Raw genomic sequence first — 6,000 nt, 5'->3', positions numbered from 1 at the left:
TATATATATATATATATATATATATATATATATATGTGTGTGTGTGTGTGTGTGTGTGTGTGTGTGTGTGTATGTGTGTGTGTGTATATATATATTTTTCCTATGGGCCTGGACTCCAAGAGCTCAAGTCAGGTCCACTTGAAACTTGGTCCAGTTGAGCTCTTTAAAAGGGTCCTGGCCCATAGAAAAAAAAAAAGAGCTTGTGAAAACATAAAATTATAAGCCTCATATATTTTACCTCAGCCTTGTCTAGAAAACATATTAGGGCAGAGACTACTAACTTTAATGACTGCAAATGAAGAAAGTTGGACAAATGGTGACTGTCGACACAAGTGCTTTGGGAGAACAAGCACGCAGCTAGCCATCACTTACTGTTAGGTGAGAACAACGTTAGTGAATACTTACATAATTGTTACTACAAAGTTTAATTAACATTTATTTGTATTCCATCACTGTAAAGTTATCCCATTACTATAAAGTTTGCTAATTAGAGCAAAGAGCTTTGCTATAGCAGTGAAAGATTCTTTTTTGTTTAATAGTTCTGCAAATTGTTGACATATAACCTCTAGACTAGAATGTTTGCTATAAGAAACTACATTTACTAGAACACTGTTATATAAAATTACGTTCACTTAAGGTTGTAAGCTACATTTAGTTTTACTTATCAACTTTGGTATGTGTTAATTTACTATGGCATTACTAGCTTTGGTAAACTTAATCTGTATAAAAGCTCTGTGAAAATTTTCTTAAAAATAGGCAGATAGCTGAAGGCATATTTCCTCATTGAAAATGATTCACAAGTAAAGTACAAAAGTGTCTTGCACACTGATTTTAGGCAACAACTCAGAATTTGTTGTCAAGGTGAAATAGATTTTAAAGACCTAAGAAGGGTGAATGAATAGAGTGCATGATTAACTGACAGTCGCAGGACATGCTCTGAGATAGCTTCTTGCATGTGGTGACTCCTGTGCCCAGGACCCCCACTTATGTGCCTGAGGCAGAATGAACTGACTATTCAGTTCTTGTCCTCACTGCCTAACTCATTGTTATGGGACTTCAGATAAATCTTTTAATATCTTGAAAGGATATCTCAGGTCTGGTGAAGTTCTAAAACACCATTCTTTGATCTCTATTTTCATGGGACCAGTAGAATATATTTGCGGGATAGCTGGGGTTTGAGATTAGCCACTGCCATGAAACAGTGGAACTAACCGGCACTTCCAGAGCATGAGATCACGATTCTGTTACTGATTACTTTCAAATATGTTTGACAGTTCAGAGAAAGGCAGTAATTGCTTCTCAAGACACTTAGCATGGTCTCTGATTTCTCAGGCAGCAATGCTGTTAGTTGCCAGTTATTTTAAACCAAGATGGACAAAAATATGTCTTTGGAAAATATTGCCATTTTATCAAACTTAAAATTTTTTTTGGCATTATATTTACCAAACCAAAACTTTCATGCCAAACTCCAAAAACATCTAGACTTGGTTTCAATAGTTTCAGGGTCCACATATGTCTCAGAGATAATTTAATACCATATTTCATTTAACGTTCACTTGCACGTTCTGCCTTTCCTGCACTTCCAAGTTAGCGATCTGAATTGATTCAGCTGAATTAATCTTCAAACACTCTTGCTTCCTTCTGCCAGCTGGTCCCTTTGTAAGTTCTTTAGAGGATATTGGACTGGTAAAAATAAAGGTCTTACTTTGTTAAGTGTTTATCCTATCATAAAAAGATAAAAATAGACACTAGTCGATTTTCAGACCAATCAATTGAATCCCCTTGGGTATCAGTGGGCAATATGAGCCATTTAATAGCTATTGGAGAGTTGTAAAACTAAGAAATAATTTGTTTGGGTAAAGTTTATCTCCTTGTAAAAGTGATTGTTTCTTATAGTATTTAAGAGGCTGGTTATATAATCAGGGAAATATTTTTAGATGTGTTTGTATTTTAGATGTGCTCTGCTGGCAAAAGAATCCACCCAGGTCGTAATGAGCAGAAGATGCTCAGCAATAAGCATTCGTGTAGGCACTCTTCTTTTCTCTTTTGGTGAGAACTACCATGATACGTCATGTGAAACAAATGCTTAAGATCTAATTGTGTTCTAAGTGGCCCCTTTGAAGTGACTCAAGTTACCTCCTTTTTAGAGGAAAAAAGCTCAGCATTAAGAATAATTCATTAACTTGCCTCCAACAAGTTTTTCTAATCATAGCAATACACATATAATAAAATAGGGATACTTTTGTATTCAGATGTCAAACCTTTCTTGGAGAAAAGGTTGGAAAACAGTATAATGAGGGCGGGGGAAAGGAAAGTATCTCTGATACTATAAATCTCATAGGAATCTATAATTTTGAACTAAACATTTAGCTCATAAATTAATAAAATACAAGGAACAAAATGGCAGAAGATGAGCAGTGATAATAAGTACTTTCTGTATTTGTCAGGGTCCAATATGGAAAATAGAAACCGCTTCAGGTATCTCAAGCAGAGAGGAATTAATGCAGGGAACTGGCTGAATACTTGTTGGAAGGATGGAGGAACAACTCAGAAAAGGGCATGTTACTCAGGGATGAGCGGTCACCTCTGCTACTGCCACTGCAGCCACTGCTGTTGGAGTCATGCTGCTGAACTCCTGCTTCTGCTGCTGCCAGAGGTACCACTAGGAGGTAAGAGAAGGTGAGGTATTTTAGCTGATTTGCCAAAGACTCTAGGTGAGATACATGCAGAGAGGGTTGGAAGAGTAATCTCAAGATGGACTGGAGGACAATGGCTTTGTATTTGCTGCAGACTAGGATTATGGAAGGAGGTACAGTCAGTAACAACTGAGACATTTTTACAGAAAATTGTTGAATTAAGGATGTTGTAGCCCACCTCAAGAGTTTGGGAAATTAATTCATTTTGAAAATATAATCAGAATATATTCCAGTTGACCAGCATAGGGTGGTTGTATTTCCTTTAGATACAAAATGCAAGCCCCCTCACATGTCTGAAGTCTACTGTTTTCTTTGAGTCTCTCTTATCGCATAATGCAAAGCTTAATTTTCTGGTCTATGAATTAGTTTTTGTTTTTCATCTGCTACAACCGTTTAGGAGAGAAGAAAGCACAACATATCCTAGAGACTGACCTCGGTGACCCTGATCTGTCCTCTCTGCTTGTTTTTTTCTGCCTCCAGTATCTTTTTCTATGAAAATATCTCCTTCCTGCGCTATTCCATTCTCTTTTATAGCCAATATATTGGTACGGAAGCCTGGGGTGGACACCACATATCCCTGCTCACACTATGGTGGATCCGGACCAAATACATTGACAACAGAAAAAAATGCTAGTAATTTGAATACTAGCTTTCTTGTTTTTTGAAGGTGGTTGAGAGGTGGCTTTATGTAGAACGAAGGAATCAGCCATTTAAACTGGGTTGACTAATCAGTTAAATCAAATAACTACTTCTTTTTCTCTTCACCACATTAACCAAGTGTTTGACAGAACAGAGTGGTTAATTAAATAAAACACACATTTCAGCACTTAACTTTATCCTACACATTTGTTACTTAAAAAGTATTTTTAAATTGTAATCAGTGAATTACTGAAAATCTGTTTGCAAACTATTGCTTTGAAGAGCTTAATATTTGTCTAGAGAGTCACCTAAGACTTAGAAACTGGCTCAAAACGCAGGTCGTTAGCACCCACATTTTCTTTATTTTCTTCATTTATCTATCAGCTTTTATCAACTCTTTAAAGTTCAATCATATCTTTTACCAGTATTTGGTCCTTCCTGTGTCTTCCTCCGGCTCCTACCCAGCTCCAAAGTTCTATTGGGTGATTGCAGTGCCTATCTATGAACTTCTAGATCTGTTCGGCATCACTTTGGTGGTGAGGGAATGAGACTTTTGGTCAACCATTATGGAAAATAGGAGCTATCACATTCTCATGTGCCTAATTAAGAGGCCTTTCCTTTGTGCAGTCTCTGGGGTTGACTGTGGCCTTGAGGGTCTATTACAATTGAGGAAATCTTAGAAAAGAGCCAAATATGTTTAATTCTGTTCCCTAAGCATACCTTCACGCCATCAAATGCTCATAGCACTTTTTTTCTCCCACTAAGTCTCTTAAGAATTTTGAGTACCTACACATACTGAAGGAAAATTTCAACTGTATTTGGACCAAGACGCAAAATGCAGTTTATTGTACTTTCATCTCACAGTCATTCCATGAAGTTTTTAATTTACCATGTGGCTCCAAAACCAAATGCATGGCACGGATGCATTGGGATTTATTGGTGAGACAGTGTAATATAAGCAAAGAGGATAGTCAGGAAAAGGGGGTATGCAGCGCTTGGCAGAAGCTATTTACTAAAGGTGAATAGGCACATGGTAGGGTCAATAGTGGGCTTGGCTAATATCAGAGGTTCAATTAGGCAAGTAAGCCATGGTGATCAAGAAGTTTGGATTCCCAGATGTGGTTCAGGCAAGCGTTTGGCACCTTGTGTCTGAGCCAAAGAGGCAGGAGGCGAAAGGAGTATGGTGATGGGAAATATGTGTATGTGCTTGGTGTGTGTGAGAGTTTTACATAAATAATTCATAATGCAGATAGTGTATTCCTAGATGACTGAGACTTAGGAGTAGAGAGAAGAAAGTTGAAAAGGCATGTTACATGGAGGGTGTTTTATGCTTTCTGAGTCTGTGTTTTGACCTGGTCTAAGTTGTTTTCATCAGAAATAAATCACTACTGACATTTCATTTTTAGTCACAACTCTAAACTCTTATTCTACGTTCTTGAAAAATCCTTGGTTTGGCAAATAAAAATTGGCAGCTACTATCTGTAGAAATCCATTCTCTTGAGGTAAAGTTGACAGAATCATTTAATACAAGCCCAATTCTCCCACACAGGAGAGTTGTGAAGATTAATGAAGCCATTTAAAAACATTCTTTGACAGCATATTGTAGAAAAGCCTTTTTAGAAAAATATTATTATATCTAGATTTTGGTGATAGGGACGTAATCTTTTCCTAAATAAATTAGAATCTGGCTGTCTATCTATTCATCTCTCTATCTCTCTAATCTCTCTTCCCCAGAGGGATGTCTTTCACATGTATTTGATTTTTAACCTGGAGTAAGAAATATATTTTATATCACATACTAGTGTGTGCATGTATGCACACCACACCTGGGAATGTATATTGTATACACAGCTCTGCTCTGTTCTATTGATTAAGGGGGGAAAAGGAGGTAAAACAACTGGTTGAGCCACTAAATTGGTTTCATGGCTTTCTGGTTGCAACTTGTAGCTTAAAAAACACTACTAGTACATATCCTAAGTAAGCAGATAAGCATTTAGAAATATCTATGCCAAAACCCTGTGTTGAAATTATTCAAAGCAGGAACTCAAAGCGCAGGAATCAGGTAATTGTTTAACTAGGCCAGAGTCGTTTTCTTCAGGGACCTGGCGGGGGCGGTAAAAGCCTTTAACAAGCTGCTTCTGAGTTCGCCGTAATTGAGCACTGACTCCCCCATGAGGTTTCTGATTGAATTTTTTTCTGTTTATTGCTGTGAGCAATACAGAAATTAATAGGCTAATTCCCATACCTGGTCCGTATGGTATCTTTTGACAAATAATAACATTATTATTTAAATGAGTGTTTAAAGAGACTAAAGTTATTTTACATGAGTTTTTGCAGTTACATGCATATTTATGCTAGACGATAACTACACACTTAGTTCTAGTCTTTCTTCCATTGTTCTACAGAAATCTAGATGACAGTCTGTTTTCTGTCACCATCCAGCATTGGGAATCCCCAGAGGCCACTCAGACATTTGTTTGTGTTGGCATTGGGACATTTCCTCAAGTCAAAATGGAGAATATTTCTGCCCATTTGCTTTCACTTTTTCAAAATGACTGGCCAGTTTTGTTGAAATAGCCTGACCTTATACTTTAATAATCACCTATACAGAAATTAACTACTGTCCCTGTTTCCTCAACTTAGGAGTTCTAAAAATCAGTATAGG

The sequence above is a fragment of the Macaca nemestrina genome, chromosome 5, assembly GCF_043159975.1.
Source record: "Macaca nemestrina isolate mMacNem1 chromosome 5, mMacNem.hap1, whole genome shotgun sequence".
NCBI classification, from domain to species: domain Eukaryota; kingdom Metazoa; phylum Chordata; class Mammalia; order Primates; family Cercopithecidae; genus Macaca; species Macaca nemestrina.
Note: the sequence above shows the minus strand (reverse complement) of the source record.